Here is a 21,305-nt window from a genome sequence, read left to right on the forward strand (position 1 = left end):
GTTTTGCATGTTTCAGCACAACAAACTGGATGAATTTCACACAAATCCCAGTTATTATTTTCAGACTAATACGTTTCTTTGGTTTCCATTTTCTATTTATACAGAATGGTACAATGGACACCATCACGGTCACTTGCATTTTTTTCCATCTGACTTACAAACAAAGAAAAACACTTTTCTTGAAAGCTGCTCTCATTAAAATGTATATATTTGCAGTGGATCAGATGATTATGTGTGAGGTGAAGTGTATTGCTCTTACTAATGAACACAACTAATTATCATTGATACTGTAGTTCCCCTCAAATCTACAGTGCCTTCTAACATTGTTTAGTTCTTTGCTTTTGTCTCAGGGCCCACCGTTTTATTACCATCATTGACATATTTTCAAAAATATATTTTCTCAAGACCTAAATAAAACTAAAATGAGAGTGAATACTGGATTGAAGTGTGTCAGGCGGCCTAAAACATGATTTGAAATGATGTTACCATCAGTCCTTTGCCAACAGATGTGAACATAGGTAACTGTTTGCCAACACGTCTGCTGAAAGAATTTTAAGAGGTGAAACTAAATCAGTGGCATGCTTACAGCTTTCTGTGCTGCCACTTTGGTGCAGCTTTAAGACAGGTTTAAAGCCACTATATGTAAAATCTAAAAATTCAAAACTGTGGTGCCCCTAGTGGTAGTTTCAAAGAAGACACTGTTGCAGACAGCTATGCACCACACAGTAACTTTATAATGACATAACTTAACAAGCAACTTTGGCTTTGTTTTGTTTTTGTTGCCGATGAATGCAGTAGGTTTTGGGAGGTGACTCGCTAATCTTGATCTTAAAATGATCCACAAAAGCACCAAGAGGAACAAATTAAAAAAATTCCTAATAAATTACCACATACAGTATGTAAGATAATGTAAAAAAAAAAAATTAAAAAAAAATAAAAGTGGGTAACTAAATGTTTAGTGTGATAGATTACATTTCTCAAGCAAGCTTCAAGTCTCTGCAAGTTGATTTATATATTGTATTGAAATGAGGGGAACCACCAGCTGACAGGAAAGTAGGAAATCAAAGTTATGGTTTGGAAAATGGCCATCAGTAATGCAAAGTACACATGATTTGCAGTTAATGGGCTGAATCACACAGAAGTAGGCTCTTTAATGGTGCAGTATTAAATTTTTATGATAAAAATTTATCATCATCACTCAAAAAAAATGCTTCCAAGAGGAAATATTTTCAACCATGAAACAAAACTTGGCTGAGCCATCCCGAAGACCAGACGAGAGTAATGCTAGCATCATGTCTTTTGATGAAGGCAACTCTTTTTTTCTTGCAGTCAGTCAACAGCACTCCTTTAGCCGTGTTATAAATCATCATAATGAGGCATAAATCAGCATTAATTAGCATATGGGTTACAGGCACCCTGTAAGATACTGGCAGATGACATATATTCTCCATCATTGGCTCACACGGAGCAGCAGCAATCACCACTTCATCTATGCCTCGGCCTCTCCTCACCAGCTCATCACTATTTGCAATCAGTGTACTGTGTGACTTCTACAAATCGCAAGCACCGGTGCAGAAAGCCAGACGGACGACGCATGCCGCTGTTTTGCTCTTCAGAAGACTCGTCCACAAACACGACAGTGACTCTGATGAGGTGAAGTGCAAGAAAGCGATGACGCAAACAATCTGATAAAGGGCTGAGGTGCAGAAGTCAACAGAGTTAATGTTGCTCACTGGACTGAGGAGGCTGAGAGCGGAAGAGCTGTACTCCACTGAAAAACTGAATGAAACAAACAAAGGAAAACCTGTTTCTGGTCTTAGAAAAGGTGCATTACAGTAAAATATTTCAACCAACTGATGTATGTTCCTCCCTCCATAACTCCTAAACATTTCTCTGTACAGTACCCTCTCCCCTGTTTTATCTTTTATCCTTTGTTTCTCCCCACTGCTCTCTTCACCCATTTCCTTCCTTATGTTCTCCAGCCCCCCACAGAGAGCTCAGTCAATCCGTGGGGGAGGGGGGAGGGGGTTGGGGAGCGTTTAAAGGGTCGCCAGTCAACAAGGAAGCAGTTCTGTCGGTGAAGCTCAGCTGCTGGACGGCAAACACATACCCTGTAGAGGCCCAGCAGTGATCTGTCTGCTGAAGCGCCTCCAAACGCCTCTCTCGGTCTGCCACTCGGCATAATCAAGCCCCCAAAAACGCAGCACGCCGTCACGGGCCCCTTGGCTTGGCTTTATCTGAAAAGACAGCCTGTGTAGATAGACCAGCGCGGGGAACATTCTGTACAATCCGAGGGGATGGGGGGTGGGAACAGAAAAAGAGTGGATATATGTCTGCACAAAGTCCTGGTGTCAAGCTGTAGGGCTCCTCATGGAGGTGCTTTGCTCTATTCATCTATTCACTTCAGAATCTATAATTGCCTCGTGCATATCATTTCACTCCTACCCTGTTTTTCCACTGCTCTTGCATCACACTTTTCTTTTGTCTGACCTCCAGCAATTCCTGCTGCTACACTAAGCATCTTAAGTGTCTACTCGACAGAAATTCACTAACAGGCCACTGTGTCAATGATAAAATGCAAAAGTTTTCATGTTTTGATAAATAGATGGTGGTTCAATTTTGATAAATGAGGCAATACATTATACATTTCAGCAGGACAATATATTGTTACTATATTGATATTGTGATAGAGACTAGATATTGTGTTAGACTTTGGATATTATGATATTATATAAGTGTTGTCTTTTCCTGGTTTTTAATCGCAGTAAATTGATGTCATGCTCAGAACTTAATAGACTATTCTAGCTGCTCTATTATTTGCTTTTACCCACTTTGTCATTAAATCCACACTACTGATAAATATTTATGAAAAATCTTACATGTTTAAGTAATTTGTGAAAGCACCAATAGTCATCCCTACAACATCAATGTCGAGGAATTCGATCAAAAATACAGTGATAACTATTTTGTCCATATCACTAGACCTGTCACACTTATTGAGTAAGTAAGTACTTAATACAGCACCTTTCACAGACGAAGTCACAAAGTGCATCACAACAATAACAATAAAAGAAATGTAGCATTATTAAAAAAAAGAAGCCAACAATCACAACATCAGACCATTGAAATACAGGCACTGCACAACATGAGGTGAGACAAAAGGGCCAATCTGAATAGATGTGTCTTAAGTTGTTTTCTGAAGGCGTCGACAGAGACTGCAAAACGTATATCAAGGGAAAAATTCAGAGCCACCATTTTAAAAGCAGGATCACCATTCGTCTTTAAACGAGTGCACGGGACAGCCAGTAAGCCCTGATCAGAAGACCTAAGGGATCCACTGGTGGTATAATGATGGAGCAGGTCAGTTATATACTACGGGGAAAATTCAATGGTTAATGATCGTGACAGCCCCACATGTTGCCCATCCCAACCTTAAATAATCTTAAATTATGTGGCGAAGGAATGTACTCATTCGTCTATGCCTTACCTATTAAACAGACTTTCTTCTCCAGTCAAAGTCAAAGAGCTTCTCTGATATTTAGCAGTTGCACTTCATATAAAACCAAATAATCTGGCTCCATTAGTTTCCATAGAAAGAAGCAAGCATAATAATCACAGCCTCCTATGCATATTTTAGCATGGAAAAGCATGCCTGGGGTAATAAGAATTTAATTCTTTTTCATGTTGATCTTTCTCTCCTCTTCTGCAGTCAAATGAAACAAAAGAGCAGCCGAGCTGCTGTTTAGTTCCTTCATCATGCTGCAGCCGTTTTGTTAAAGAAACGGTGATCTGTTACAGTAATGCATCATGTCAGATATCATATACATCTGTGGGAATGTTAAAATTCAAATGTTAAAACAGCTGCTCAAATGAGCCGTTTATGCACGATTAAAACAAGCGAGTCCTCTGATCACTAAACACACACATGGGTTAACGACTCAACAGCATAATACAGTGTGGTATTATACCACATACCCTTTTGCTCTCTTTCAGACAAATACGTGTGTCGCTTAATGACATTTCAAATAAAGGAGACAGACCTGGTTTGCAACAGTGTTACATGTCATTCAGCGTCCAATGTGACAGATTTAATTTGTCTTCAACATTAAACCAAAACTCTGCTAAAAATAAACAATTTGACCCCACAGCTGCCACTATGTTATATATGTTATATATGTCAATGAAGTCACTGTCATCCTACATACAGGCTCGTGCCAACACATGGTGAAAGTCTACTGTTAGTGTCTTCCAGGATCTTTATTTAAATAATGGACTGAACTCAGGAGCAGTTGTGTCCATATGGTTGCTTCCAGTTTCTCCTCTAACGATCTTACTGGAGAATAAAAAAGACGCTCGCAAGGGGAGCGGCTCACAGATAGAGCTGTGCACACTCCACTTTCTTAGGGAAGGATTTATGGCGCTGTGGCTCTGTAGCACTGTGGTTCAGTGGGCAGGAAAGAAGGTGTAAACCATTTTACCAAAGCAGCAGAGGGCAGTTTAGAGAAGCCGCTTACTTTGCAATCTATTGTGGTTTAAATGTCTCTACTTCACTCTCTCTTGCACTCACACGTGTACAAACATACACACTATGTAAATACACACTATTTACATACACGTGCCTCCTTACATCTTCGGAACTGATATTTTCTTGTGCTTCCTCTTTGCACGGCTTTTGTTAACCTGTCAGTTGTCTTTATATGTAACCTTTGAAACTTCCAAATATTGAGTCAGATGTGTCTCATATGTGAAGATGTAAGTGTCCATGGAATTATATTTCTCTGATAAACACTGCTGGTTGCAAGCATGTTGTGAAAGCAGGCTTGATGTATACCCTGCCTGTGCGCCTGGAGTAATAAATGTCATGTTGATAGCATTATTATATTGTCGCTATGTGACTGAATGTCACATACATTTTTTAAACTACAGAAGAAATGCCTCTCTCTTCACACTACTATTAATATACTTCAGATAGCAACAATACAAATATCTGTGTTTTAAAAGATGCATGAAATAAAAGCTGCAACTCCTCCCTTTAGGGCAGTTTTCTAATTCCACTTTTTCATGTGTGTTTCTGCTGATCATAGTTTTATGCTTTCAGTCAGAGCCAATCAAGTAATTTCCAATCTAGCTGCTACACAGCACTTTCACATCCATGTTGGACAGAAGTGATACGTTAAAGGTTCAGTGTGCAGGATTCAGAGGGATCTGTTGGCAGAAATGGAACATAAAATTCAGAATTATGTATAAGTCAGTATGATCCCATAAAACTAAGAATCATTGTGTTTTCTTTACCTTAGAATGAGCCTTTCATATCTACATAGGGAGCGGCTCCTTTTCCATGGAACCTGCCATCTTGGACCTTTATGTTGCTACTGCACTCCAGGACACTTTTTGAGGCCTGATATCTAAATAATGACGGAATTATTTCCAGACGGACCACCAGAAAACTAATAAGAAAGAGTGACTTTAGCGAAAATGTATTGACTTGTATTTCATATGAGATGTTAAAGAGTAGTCTATGGAGCCAGAGCCTTTTTGAAGCTTTTACTCTTTGTAAACAGAAAAAAAAAAAAAAAAAAGAAAAAAAAAATCTCTGACCTGAGTCATCTACATCAGTGTTGAAAACGATTGCATTTGGGTGGTTTGAAAAGAATCAAAACGCAAGCCGGACAGAGACAGAAAAGAAGGAGAGACAAGGCTCAAGGGATGGTGAGAGGGCAAAGAGGAGAAAATACAAAAATGCCTCTGGCGTAGAGTAGTAGGCAGAGAGAAAAGAAAAAGGAGAGAGGATGAGTAAGAGGCTGGGCGGCTGGGGACTTGGTTTGGGGAAGCAGAGAGAGAAAGGCAGGTAAAAGGGAAAGAGGCAGTGAGACAGAAGTGGCAGGAGGAAATCTACATTGTGGTTCCATTGGGACCAACCTTACTCTTTGTGGCCCTATCCTGAAAAAGCCCCAGTCTTGTGTGAAGTGTGTGAATGTGTGTCTGTCTCTCTGACTTGTTCAACTCAAGACAACCTCCGCTTTCTGACAAATCAACATAGCTTTAATCTTGCATGCAAAGCCCTCTCCTCACACTGTGTTTCACCTCATTTCAGCATTGCGTAATCATCAGGAGAGCGGTCTGCCATGAGGTGTTTGTCAGGGCGAATTAAAATGAGGAGAGGAATATGCTGTGTTTACATCACAGTTTGACTCCTGATGCTTTTGTCATAGTCGTCTCCTCTTGAAGCTTTAAACAGCAACATGATTGACCGCCCCGCAAAACTGATTTAAAACTTTGCGCACAATTTATTTAATAAAACATGTCACTTTATAGGCCATTCACTTTACTATCAGTAGAGAAAGTGGCAGATACTGGCAGTGTAAAAGTGTGACAGTGTAAACACGCATCAGTCCACTACAGGATACCAGGCCAGTGTCACGTTTTGCCTTGCTTAGGTGTGAAAAGTACGAATTTAGGCACCAAAAAGTCTTAAACTCTGCGACAGACCCTCAAATTACAAAATTGATGAAAATTACGTCATAATATATCTGTAACACAGAGATCTTCAAATCTGTTAATCTGATTAATTAAAAGTTATTGTTACCTTAATAATCATAATATATTTTGAAGGGAGGTTGACTTGCAACAAAGACATTTTTACGTTGCAACTTTTTGATTTGTTTTAATCATAATTTGTCAAAACCATGTTAACTTCACAATTTATCCCGCTTTTCTCTTGGTTGTTAAGAATTTTCCAAATTTTTTAAGGCTAGTTGTGTTTCTTCAAATCAACATTCTGGCATCCAAACATTAGTCTGTCTCATTCCTTACAAGCCCAAACTGCCTGACCTGTGAAAATAGAATCTCTGCTGGCTTTGACTTGTGATTGTGACCCCTATGGGCTGTTTACTTCATCTGTATATCACCATTAATAGAACAATTGGCTGTTGCCATTAAATCCAATTCAGTTGATTAAAGACGGAAAACAAATTGAAATATGCTCATTAGAGCAGTTTGGTTTGGCTAACGTTATCATGCATATAGACACACTGGCAGCAGCTCATCAGACAAGTTGCCAGAAGTCCATTAGTCTTGCACAACCAGAGTAACAGTTTTTCTTCTATTGGCAGGGAAAACTTGTCTGTAGCTGCAGCCATGTGTGAGCATTGCTTTGACTCATTTATTATTGAAAGAGTTGTTGAAGTAGCTGATTGGTATCACTGGAAATCAGCTGCTTCAACCTGCCATGAAACCTCAGCAGCAGCAGCAGCCATGTAGCTCTTGGCAGTCTGTTGAGACACAGCTTGGAAGCAGCTACTGTGGGTTCAGAGGAGACGCTCCCAGACAGGAGGAGTGACATGGACCTGAAAGCCACTGACTAACATACACACTCACACAGGGCCTACACATATATATAAAAATGGATACATAAAAGTCTATTCAAGACAGGGCAGTCAGGAAATCATTTAATGATTCAACATATAGATAAAAAAAAAAAAAAAAAACACAGTGTGTTGAAGCTGACTAAATCATCTGAGGGGTTTCTTGTGACTGCCTTTTTATTTGTGGTAGTAAAAGCCATAGAGAGTAATTTAACGCGTAAGCGATCCTCCATATGAATGACCGTACTCACCACGGGGGCTCCTGTCTGGGCCACATCATTATCTGACTTCAAGTACAAAATTCACACTTAAGACCTAATTGAGTTTAAACTCTTAATTGGCTCCACCACTGGGGGTAATTACACAAATTGTATCTTTTAACAAAGAATGTCCATCGGGCAATACAGAAAGGAATCGCACAGAATCTATCTGTCTGAGTTATTGGAAATATTACAGGAAGTGCTGCAGAGTGAGAGATCAGAATATAGGTTTGATTGCTTCCATCCATCATTAGTTTATCTCCTGGTGATGATTTGTTCCGCTCTAATAACTGTGACCGGTGTGGCCTCTCTTTGAGCAGATGTTACCTCTGCGCGGCAGTTTTCATATTATTCTTTGCATCTACACACGGCACATCGTTGAGCTGCTTTTGAAGTCTCTTTCAAGATGCCATCTCAAACACCATAGAGCTCTGTTTGATCTTGGCAGAGGAAGACAATTACGGACGTCTAAGACCTGCTTTCTCTTGTCTTTCCCCTTTTTCTCACACTGTATCTGTCGCTCATGACCTTCTCTTGAAATACACACACATAATGTACAAACAGCCACAACACTGCGGCATTTAGAGCAGCCGATAGAATGGTGTCTGGCATCATCATATTCAGGTTTTGATATGTGTTTTAGTTGTCCACACACATTTAGCTCCTGTCAAAGCATATATGAATTTGGGAATGAGTCAACGGGCCGACAAAGTATCACAGGATGTGTCACAACTAATGTTTGCATGGAAATACGACTACTCACTCATCAGTAACTTGAAGTGCATGCATCCACAGCCAGATAAGATACAGTGCAGCCCACAGCACATCAAACTGCATATATACATCCATGATCAAACTCCTGTAACCCAAGTGCTTTAACACATTGCATTTCTAGACATCTAAAGGAGTGCCATGGCATCATGGAAGAATAAAAAAGAAGAAACAGTTGGATGATAGTTTTTTTGTTCAGTATCTCATGATGCTAAGATAAGAGCAGATTTCCAGTGCATTTTGATTGATGGTGTTTTAAAGTCCTCTTCTCATTATAACTACATTTACATTAGCATAGACATTACTATTGAACATAAAAAGTCCAATGATTTTAATTCCATTATCGTCTACTAAAGACTCTGTCCTTCCATTGATTAAACCCCTAAAAACTCTTCCACAGTCAAAACTACATATTTAAAAGCTTTCCCCAAGAAAAAAAAATACTGCAATGCCTTAAAGTGGCTTAGATATAAGGCTACACGGTTGCCTTCATTCAGTATTCATTCAATAATGTGTGAATATGCAAATAGTCTCCGCCTCTATCTCCATCCATCCCCCTCCATCAAGGAGAGTGACGGGATTGGTTCCTTCAGTATGTATAAAATCCTGGCTGTCTTAATCTGTGTTTTTGAGACTGTTGTTGGTACACAGCAGTTCCAAAGTAGAAATGTTCAGTCATTGCGTTGACTGCCTCTTTCTCTCATGAGATGTCTTCTAGCATAAGAAAACTAACTTAACAGAAGCTTACTAAATGGCAGGCTGAACTTTGATAACAAAATTCTCCATTAACTTTGAGGTAGCTTAGATATGCTAATTTAAGTTATCGTGTGTGTTCAATGTTTTTATGTGATTACTGAATCTTTTAAATGATTTTTGTCTAATTTGCTTCATACTTAACTGTCGTGACCTATGTTTCTGTTTGAGACATGAAAAGTTCTGGGGAATCAGTGCGATGTAGGACAGTGGAGATGCAACCGAGTGCATTACCAACAACATCAGCATCTGTCTTGATAATTTTCAAATTCCACACATAGTGGGTTTATTACATCCAATTTATTTCCTGTGAAAGAACCCTCAACAGAATTCAAATATTTGTCACTTGCTTGTGTCCTTTTTCTGTAAGAAATGTTTTATTCATAAAACTTTTCTTACATTTTAAAATTCCAATAAGAAGTTTTGTGCATACTGAATTGTTCAAGACACAGTCTCAATGCATCTAAGAAGCTGTCATTTTTCCCACCACAACTCAGCTCTGCCATGTGAATGTGAGGAAGAAAGAGAAATAAATAGAGAAATAAGCAACAAAGGCAAATCCAGAATTTGCTGGCCCGTGTTCTCCTGAACCCCTGCTACTATAAAAAAAAATTAAAAAAAAAAAATAGCCCTGAAGCCCTGCAGCCCTGCAGCCCAGCATACTTCATAACTACTAGAAAAATCAATAACTAAAATGAGACTGACAAAGTATGGTGGTGTGAAAGATTGTTGTACCTTTATAAATGAAATGAACATTTTGGAATAGTGCTGAAAATATTTCTTTCTTTGGTAAATTAACAGAAAATAAACAGCCAACAATTATTATTATCAAAAGATGTCATTACTAGTAATTCATCATCAAACATTATATGGTTCTAACTTATAACGTGAGAATTATTTTCTCCTGTCTGAAAATATTTCAGATAAATATTTGTTGGATAAAACAAGACATCTGAAGATGCGTCTTTGAGCACTGAGATTATTACTTTACTTTTTATTTGGTGCTTTAAATGATTAATCTATTTTTTAATTTTTTTAAAGAAATATAAACAATTTATTTAATCATAATAAATATATCATAATTGTTTGTTATGCCCTTCTCTGTATTATACCAGAAGCAACACAAACAACAGACCCATTGGTCTCACTTTCAAAGAGTATGAGTATACAAAATGTACATAAAACTATATACAGAAAAGGTACATGAGCATTCATTTTATTTAGTTTGGCTGAGCGCCTTTACTGCATGTCATCTTCCATCATTTTCTTGTCAACTCAACAAAAAATACCTAAATATTTTCAAAAAGCAGGGGCAATGCGATAAAAAGCCCAGCAACCTAGATATCAACGCTGCTTTTGCATCAAAATTCAATTGCAGTCCTGCCTTCAAGGTGTTCTTCAGTATTACAAAAAATAAATCCCCATACTTTCATAAAGACAAGTGGTATTTGAAATAAGACCACACATAATAAGAAGCAGGAGGACACACTGGAATGGCTACTGTTGCTTTTAGGTGTGATTTGTACTGTGTCCCAGATAAGTGAACTCCATTCAGGTTACTGGCCCTTTTTTACATACTAAAAAAAAGCCATTTCTTTCTACTAATCTCTAACTATCTGACAAAGTTCATTGATTATCAACATATTAAAATGTCTGCAGTTTGGTTGTTACTATTTTATGGCATTTTGGTGAAGGTGTAAAGCGAGAAACAATGATATGAGAGAGAAAGCGTAAATGTCTATGTTGATGCAGTTTTTGTTTTTTTCTGCACTGCTTAAACAGTTTACAACCTCATTCTCTGTTGTAGCGAAACCATTAAGGAGTTGGTGAGCCGGTCTTAATGTTACAATGCATTCATAAACCTGCTTCTCTCAGTCAGGAGAGAGATGAAACTGCAAATCATATTTCTCTTTATAATCTTGTTCACAAGCAGAGAACGTGGAGTCCTGAAGTTCCCAATCCATCTGTAATGTCTTTGCCCGTCTGCGGTCCGAGCATATTCTTCACTACTTCCTGGAGATGTGAGGTACATCGAGTTATTTCTTCTTTTTTTTTTTTTATCCATTTACCCACCATGTACATCCACCATCTGGTAAATGGGCCGTGGCTGGCAAATATAGCAGTTTATTTTCATTTCACTGAGTTGGGAACTTATTTCTACAGATAGAGAGAAAATCATATTTCACCAGCGGATCTCAGTCCTGCTTGACATTGATGTATTACTTTGGTCAAGAGCATTCCCATTCACTCCTCAAGTAATTGAATTTAGATTCTGCCACCTTCATACTGGAAGAAAAATCTGAAATGTAAACAAACCAAAAAAATACAATTATTCGGTTTTGAAAATGCCCCCACGGGGCCTCATATAGGATAATTCTGTCGGAGACAATAACCTGCTTGATAGCACTGGAGTGGCACAGGCAGAGCTCATATCACATCCACAGAAATTCTTCATTGTGAGCTGTGCTCAGGAGTAGATTCACAAAAGCCAGTCATTAAGTTAAGAGCATGCTGTGTTTAAGGAGCTGACCATGAGAGCTGGGTTTAAATCCAGATGAGGACTTTGTCATTCTTTCAACTCCTTCTCCATTCATTTCCTGTCATCTTTTCACTATTAAATCTCCAATAAAGACAAACTTACAAACCCACAAAAACCAGGAACACTATCTTGACATACCTCCTTGAGTAAAACACGCAGCCAGGCGAATTCGACATAGGGCAAAGAAACAATACACACACACACAGACATACACACATTTGAAATTAGAAGACGTAGTTAGCAGCTTTGTCAGAGCTCTTTCCTACTTATCATTCAGCGTGACAGTTTGCTAGTCTCGACCTTTATATTGTCACCACTTATAACTCTTCTAATCTCATTTAGTAAAAAAGGCTGGGCGATATAGATTAAATCAAATATTACAGCGTCAGTATTGTAACAACATCATAGGGCTGGTCATCGGTGCTATACAGAATATTTACACAATGTTTCTCTTAAATAATCATCAGTAATATGGATATAATCACGATGTGTGTAAAGGCAAATAATAGAACAGCTAGAACATTCGAGAATCACATCACTTTATGTAGCCTTTAAAACCAGGAAAAGACAAGACGTGTCACATGTCAGCATATCTAGTGCGATATTATGTAATCAATATAATATTAGAAAGTAAGCTTAAAAAAATCTAATCACAGGTTACCACAGAGAGGATCAGAATCACCAAAAAAGGCCAGTGAGCGGTAGAGAATAATGCCCCATGCTGTAATTAATGAACGCTTTCAGATGACTGACATTCACAGAAAGCTGAAGATACTTTTTGATCTGTTATGAGTCTATTTTAAACCCATCTGTGATATTTTCTCACCAAAACTTTGATTTCTCTCAATCCATCTTTTCTTCCAGCCCAGATTCATCAGGCTGTTCTGGAAGCTATTCACATAAGATTTGCATTACTCATGACCACATTTAATTTACTACTATACCACCGACAATAACGCTACTTAAGGTAAATTTCTTTATGCACGTTTTATTGCAAATAAAGGCTGCAGTTGGAGAAGCAAGAGCATAGAGTCGATGAATGAGTCTCTGAACAGGAGACTGATGCTGAATAAGAAGAGGAAGAACCTGCAGGACTTTTTAAATAGTAAGACGATGTCACCAAACACAAAAGTAATGATTTTATAGAAAGATGAGACAGAATTTAATAGTTTTAAAACAGAAAAAATTATTCACCTGCAGTGATTACGTTTTCAATGTATCTATTAACTTGAATTATACGTATAAAAAGGCTATTAAGAGCTAAATAAAAGCATTAATATTCAGAAGTTTCTCCTGCTTTCTCTCACACAGATGATACTCTATACACAGATGGATGATCGTACACTTATCACATAACTAATAGAGGGGGAATACACTAATTAGGCTGCTGTTTCTTTTTAAAGTGCCCCCAAAATTTTGCAAATGCCCCAATTTTATAGACAAAAGGAGAAAATGCTGCCCTGCAAACAATTAAAAAAGTTCCTACAGTGAATGCAGAGCAGGCAACTGACCGAAGACCTGCAGTAAAGTGATCTCACAGTACTGCTCTGTGTTCCCTCCAGAATATCCTTCTCAGTACAAAGGCCCTTTGTATCTGCATATTGTGTAAATTAAGTGTGCATTAGCGTGATCAAAGAATAAAACAGCTAAATAAACTCTCCGTTCTCCACGGTGGTGAGTGGCAGCAGCAAAATGCAGTTAAACAAACTCACCTGTCGAAACAAACACAGATACAAAGCTTTTAATGTGACATCTATTAGCCACATTACTTTCATTAAGTACGCTTATCTGTCCCTGTTTGGCAAGGAGCAAGTTCTCTACAAGATACCACCAGTGATATAAAAGCTCTGAGTGGCTGCAAATACTTTCACTTCAAATAGTTGGATACAGCCGTGCAATGCTCTGGACTCCTATGTCACCCTTGCTGCCGTCATTGCACTATTTAGTTAGTTAGGTTAGTAGTGCTACCTGTGCAATACAGCATAATTAAAGGGTCTGACCATATGTTCTGCAGGAGGACCTGAGATGGATGGATCTCTCAACCACTTCTCCTGATAGATAACTCATTTGCTTTTAGAAGCCGGAGTTAATTAGCCTTTACCAAGGACCCTGTTTCTGTTAGCCAGCTAGTAATTCTCTGCATACTGCCTGACCTGACCATAAATAATGACTCAAGAGTTGCTGCTAGTCAGCTCTACTGGAGATAAAGGAGCTGGCTTGCTGCTTTAAGAGACTTCTCTTTTAGCTGCAGAGCAGTGCTGGGACTTGATCGCTCTAAAAGTAGTGTCATTTAATTTTTTTATTGTACAAGCACGGATAATTTTTTTTCAACCCTACCTGTCTTTTTGGTGTCATCTAAAAATAAGCAGTGATACCATTTGTGCGCATGAAATGAATACCTGCTGCCTGCTCACTTGAATATGGACAGGTTTTTTTTTTTTATTACAACTTTTATGACAGACATCTCCTGAGCAGTTGCATAATATGCAATGCTTTTCCAATTTAAAATATGCTCCTATTGTGAACACGTTCCAATGAAAGCACTCTACTCCGCTAGCTTTAACATTAAAGGGCCTGACGGAGACATAGAGAGGGAGGGAGGTGGGAGGAGGGGACAGGAGGGAGCTGCTGAGTGTCTGCTGATGGGCTAACTCAATTTCAGAGAACACAATGGAGCCAGAGGCTGATTTCCAAAAGGCAAATTGTCATTCTGAGCAGTACGGCACCTCTCTGGTGAGTTCATCTCCTGTGCAGTGGGTGTATTTGGGGGAGGAGGATGGGACAGCACATTATGGAGGGGCCCGTGATGGGGGAAGAATTGATAGTGAAATTGTTTGAAATGTGCCTGAAATGCATAGAAATGAAAATCGAGCTCATGGATGCCAATGGAATCCATTCAGACAGGCACTGACCAGTTTTTGACCAGATTGAGTGGGCGACCAGGTGGGGATCGATGGAATCGACCCAGACAATGATGTTGTTGCCCCGGTGACGGAGTAAGAACCCCTGCCGCCAGTCCTTGTGCTCTCAATCCCAAACACCCAACCACCCATCCTCCACCTCTATTATTTCTTCATCCTTCACACTGCGTGTACTATCAGCTGCAGGTCCTCCCCTCGTCATGCAGTGCTCCAATTACAAAGCTGTCTGCACAGATTACAGAGGAGGCCCATCTGACAGCAGCTAAACACAGATACACACCAACACACATACCATCACACACACACACACAAGCACACCTGCAAATACATTGCCTGACTCCTCTGCTCTATAGCATAACAACTCACATGACACTCTCAACGACAGACATAAACACACACCTGTCTCCCAACACACTTAACCTATGAACTTGTATCAACACCTACACACAAACACCCCCACAGCACCCAGCAGGTCTTTGGCGCTGCTGTCTGTCAAATCTAGGCAGGAACAACAACCCATAATGAGAACGCGAGCTCCTAATTGAAGGTGCCATCTCTTTTAATTGTTGTAGAAACAATTTATCAGGTAAGCCTGCCTCAGAAGGTGCACGATCACAGCTGCCTGAACATTCCTCAGCTCATGCACCTGACCTCACTCTCTGGCAGGTATACTCCAATGCTAAGACATTACCTTAACAGGGCAGGCTATATTCGACCTATTTAAGTATTTTTTTCTATGTCCCCATCATTCACTCACCTGTCTCTTATATTATTATATGTGAAAGACACCCTCTTCTTTGAAAACCAATTCAACCCACAATCAAAACTAATCAAAAATGACAAATATAAATGTGGGACAAACCATATTGTTTGTGATATTTATATAGAAGGGCATGAGATCAAACTTACCATATTAAAATGACTATCAGTGAGGACTGTGCTATGAATATAGCAAATTCGAATTCTGTTTATCTGCTTTTTGCTTATCAGAAATTTTGTTCTGAAAACAGCTGCCTGCTGCGTCTGGAGACAACACAGAGGAAAGAGTACAAGTTGTGGGAAATGAAACCAAATCAAGGAGCTCAAAGACACAAGTCGGATGATAAATTGTTACTGCAAGCAAACTTTTAAACTTTCTAGGGCTGGATATTTCAAGCACAAATACTATCTAATATTCAATGGGAGCTATTCGACTATTATTCAAAGACACCCCAGCCCTGCTGCACACACACAGGAAGAGAGAGACCCACTCATGCCTTAAACTCCGGCTGAATAAATGCCATCAAATTTGGCAGGCAGTCTTTGGCTCGTCTTCGAGATGATGATCTTCGACACAGTGAGCCATTAATTGTTGATCTGTGGATGGGCGTCTACTCGGTGCTTTACTTTCAAAAGACTCTGCATAGTTTTCGTAGACTTATGATATGCTAGCTTTACCTGGCAGGACTTTTACTTAGTCAAATTTTTTTTTGTTTTTTTGAGGTCGTTAAACACAGAACTTTTTGACATCTATCGTCTTTGCATGGTTCTGCTGTTTGTACCGTAACATCTAATCTCACATCACTCTTCACGTTTTGTCTGAGCCTGGTAGTAACATATTCTTCTTCTCCTCCATTTGTTAATTAATGGTGGTTCACAAACAGCTTTAAGGTGCATTACTGCCACCTTCTGGCAGGAGCAATGCATTACTACAGGGTGGCGATAAAAAAAAAAAAAAAGAAAAGGCAAATAGGACAAGACAAGAATCACATTGACTCGATTGGCTATTTAAAAATAGAAACATAATGACCCATCCTTACAACTTACACCCTTTTCCAAAGTCTAATTGAACAATAATTGAAACTGCAGAACAGCAGTAAGCTGTGTGTGGGTCTTTTTAACTTGACAAACATAATTTATGTGTGTCCATTGGAGACATTTTTTTTTTAATTTTTTTTTTTTATCTGAGCACAATATTTAATATGCAGTGTGTGTGTGTATGTGTGGTGATGGTGGAGTGGTCTTTATGTACATTATGTACAGTATGAGCATATATACAGCACTATTTTTGGATTGTGAATGCACACCAACCCCAACAAACCAGTGCTGATAATCCCTGTTGTGAAGCGAGATCCTGTTGTAAATAAAGAAGCTACAACACCCAGCCTCAGGTTTTTCAAGTTGCTGAAAACAGCCTCCATCTTTTTATTGTGATGCTTGGACTGATACTTTTTAATCACTCAGCACTTTTGTTATTTTTCTTCCTGTGACCACTACTTCAAACGGTTCCATCCACAGAATAACAATTACAAAGGAAAACATTTTGGCAGATTTTGGATACTTTAAAAGCATGTCTGTCAGGCTATTGCTCTATGTTATCAGAAGGGGCTGATTGATCTTCTTATGATGATAAACTTGGATTAATATAATCGCATCACATCACTGTCAGACGCAGCAGATAAATAAAGCCAAACGATTTGCTCTTGAAAGTTTTCAGCATCATCTGACAGCAAGTATTTAGGAAAAGCCAAAGCCAATGCCCCATACCAGTCTTCAATGATCCAGGAGGGGGAGGGTCTGTGAAGTGCCGCTCTGATGCTCGCCTGTTCATGTTCACAAGGTGTGTTGCTGTGAATAAAGTGAGACAAAGAGATTAGGAGGATGGGAGGTTGGGTCTTGCATGCAGCCGGGTAAGCCCGCTGGAATACAGAGCATGAGGATTGGTTCTCCTCCTTGTCGAGACAGCTGAGAGCTGGAGCGAGGCGGAAACAGCCATGTGTTTGACTTCAAAAAACAGAAAACCATTCGTACAATCTTCAACGTCATTGCTATGTAGCTGCTGCGTAATTGAAAAAGTCACCAACACCTTCTATTTCCAATGCAACCAATTTTTCTGCTGTTGTTCTATTCCCACACTATAACCTGAACCGTGAGATCCCCATGACCTCACCATCAAATGATACGCTCGCGCTTCTCTTCACACTGTGGTCTCCTATGAGGCTCGAGTCATTACTACAAGCCCGTTTTCCTTGCTTGGATATCAAAGGCCAAGCCAGGCTGAGTAAAGGTTGAGCGAGGCGTGTCCTGTGGGCCTCCAACCACATCATGAGCAAGCAGGGATTCAGCCTGCTGATGCATGAAGTAGGAGAAGGTACACTTCATAAATCTGGGTTGGAAACCCTGAGGGAGCAGCACCATTGCTGTGCTTACATGCTGTGTTCAACTCTATAATATAGTGGCCATACACCTGTATTATAGCCTACTGTCTTGAGGCAGCACAAGTATTGCATTGCTATATCTTGCCTCAGTAAACAACTTCCTAATAATGTAAACTATATTCATGGTCTGTACTTGCTTGCCAACTTGTGTTGCTTCTGTCCACAAATACACAATTATGGTATATTTTCTCCACGGGTCTCCCCCATAATGTGTGTCCAACCTCTTGGATGCAAAACTAAGTAATCCCAGAGTTCCATTATGGTCCAGTCATCTATCAATCTGTCAGTAGTTTAAAGCGGTGAAAGCACGAGTGTCCACCTCTACACTTCCTGGAGGAAAAACACCAAGACAGAAGAAAGTGAGCGGCGTTCACAGAGACACATCCGCAGACAGCGGAAGAAACCCGACGCTCCCTCGCTGAGTGAATAAATCACGAGTGATTGTGCTTTGTAATGAAGGCAGCCGAGCATATTGTGCAAATGCTCTGCTTTTTAATGACTTAATTAGAGAAAATTTCTACGTGTAGATGAGCGAGGAGCCCTGCCAGAAAAGCGGCGCCGCGACTCAAAATGCCGTTAATTGCCCCAGCAGTCGACAGATGTGCCTCACGTTTCCGCCCATTTCCTGCGTTATTAAAATGAGCCGGACCCTAAAGAGTGCCAAATGTCGTCTTCCTAAACTAAATGATTTACGACCACAAATAAGCATTGTGTCATTCTAGTTTCATACACTCTCTACCTAGTTTACAAAGGATGTGGTCTGTAGCTTTAGGCAGCTGAGCTTCTTTAATCATTAACCGTCGTTAACCACTAATTTGTCCCCCAAAAAAAGACAAATTGAACAGATACTTTAAAATCTCCATGTCAATTTAGTTCAGCCTCAACTTTGAATTTCCAAGGAGGAAAGTCAGAGAGCACTCGATTTTTCATTTGGACCAAAAGAGGAGAGCTCAGTCTGTTGTGATTGCTGCCCCAGCCTGGATGCTGTGTCCCTTGGATGACAGTGGCACAAGCATTAATCACCAGACTCATTAAGATGATCTGCACAAGAGCCCACAGCTCATAAAGTCTGGAATAGACCGTAGTGACTGTTTTACCTCCTGAAGCATCAGCGTATTTACCTCAGTACAGCCTACCGAGCCGTATAGCCATCTCAGAGTACACAGGCCGAGGGACTACTAATATCCATCCTTTTCATCCACAGTCTTAAGTTTAAACTGCTTCAAACAAATTATTTAAAATCCTGTCCCTGCTGGCAAAAATCTTCTTGAGGGTGAGAGACAGCAGGTCAATTAATGAACTGTAAAATAGTTACCATTGAATGACAGACATTGTTATGCTTCAGTTCTTTGTGAACAACAAAAAGACTAATCTTATTTTTCAATAACAATGTTGAACAATAAATTGCACTGAAATTGAAAGGGAAATGTGGCAAAGAAAAATATATTTTTTTCTTTCTTTTTTTTTATAACACTGATTCTTATTTCTCCGAAAGAACAAAATATTCTAATGAATAAAAAATGAGCAATATCTCTGTCAAGAGAACAACAAACCAAGAGAGGATTGCTGGATGCAAACTGCAGAGAGCGTAGCCTAAATGTCTATAATTTCTAATAAAGTAAAATAAGGGGGAAAAGCCTGTGCTTCATCAACTTGACACAGTGGGTGTACTTGTCACGGCGATCATATTCACGGTCACATTTAGGCAAAGAAAAGATTTTCTGTTCACATGGAGAGCCTCGTGTTCACCCCAAAGCTCCTTTAAACAGATCACTACGGGTGGGAGAACTGTGGAGTAAAATTCAAATAAATAAAAACGCCTTGTTGTTAATTAATGAATGACTTCAATCATTTGGTAGAAGCTCTTAGAAGTCAGAGTTAGCAGACGCACAGGAGAAGCTTAGTTTTAGTATCAGCGGGAAAGGTTAAAAAAAAAAAAAGAAAAAGAAAAAGTCATTTATTTAGTCTGTGTTTCCAAGTTGACAGAAACATGCCATAAAGTTGACTGGTGGGGAGTCTGACTTTTACATACTTGGATGTGATAGCCTGCACGTTGCGTCACCATGGTGATGCTCACAGAGTGTAGAGCGAGTCGCTGCACTGAGACTGCACACAAAGCCAGCCAGGGTTAAACCCAAAGTTGGTTGGTGAACCACTAATCCTGCGTCATGGGACATAACCCAGAAAGAGAGGGGACAAAATCTCAGAGAGCAACAGCAGCCGCGGAGGGGAAACGGTGACGACGACAGCTGCAGGAGGAAACATGAGGATTTAAGCCGTATCAGTGACAAGAGGTGAGGATAATCCTCTAACTGGCTCAGCGAGCAACAAAGGCCAGAAATGATTCATTGTAAAAAAATAAATAAAAAAAAGACTGACCATGAAGATGTTAGGACAGAGATGTAAAGTAAAGCTCAGTTTCCAAAAGACAACAAATCATTAGATATTTTTAGAGATACGTTGTTACAACAGTAGTCACAACAACAAAAAAGACCTCTGCTCAGTCACAGTCCAGAGGGAACAGTTTGACAATTTTTGGAGATGTTCATTCGTTCTTATGCTGAGAGTCAGATGAGGAGATTGATAACACTCTCACAGCTGTCCTTTAATAAAAAAAAAAATACAACCAGCAGAGTGGAAGAATGGAAGCGGAAACAAAAGCTGAAAAAACACTTTTTCTAGTTTATTTAATCATTAAACATTAGGGTTACAATTAATAATTATGTTCCTATGGATTAATCAGCTGATTATTTTCGATAATAATCCATTCGCTGTTTGGTTTTTAAAATGTCAAATTGGGGAAAAATGTCGACCACTCAAAGCCTAAAATTTGTTGTGTAGCCCCGACCAGCCGTCCACATCCAAATGATAAGCAGTTAATCATCACGGAAGATCAGAGGAACCAGAAACTATTCACATTTAAGAAGATAGAATCAAAGCATTTTTACATTTCTTTTCAGTAAAAAAAAAAAAAAAAAAAAAGAGCAATTAACTGAAAATAGCTGATTAATTTCCTTTTGATCAAGTAATTGATTAATCAACAAATTGCAGCAGCTCTCATTAGAACAATAGCCTATCTGAAGAGTGTAAATATAACAAGTTACAGTTTCAAGTGCGCTGGACATCCTGGAGTCTCCGCTGGTTGCCTGGCAACCTGGCAGTCTCTAACTACTCCTTTAATGGGCACAAACAAGAGCTCATGTGGGCTCTTAAGATGACTGGCCCACTTGGAGCCCAGCTTGGCATTATTAGCAGCCCACACGGGCACCATTTTACAGGTGCCAGCTCATCACTCACCCACAAGAGGTGTTCTCAGGGACAGTTGGCCAGGTGGGCGTCGTCCACGAATGGCACCTTGCCAGAAAATTAGTTTTGACAGGTATATATATATGAGCACCTGGCAAATGAACTGTTCAGGCAGCACATCTGATTAACAACTTTACCTCCAAAGATCTACAGTATGCGTGTCGTATATGGGACAGTAAAAATATTACTGCAGC

This window comes from Embiotoca jacksoni, unplaced genomic scaffold, assembly GCF_022577435.1.
Source record: "Embiotoca jacksoni isolate LCO1_2020_lvr unplaced genomic scaffold, fEmbJac1.0.p SCAF_16, whole genome shotgun sequence".
In the NCBI taxonomy this organism is placed as follows: domain Eukaryota; kingdom Metazoa; phylum Chordata; class Actinopteri; family Embiotocidae; genus Embiotoca; species Embiotoca jacksoni.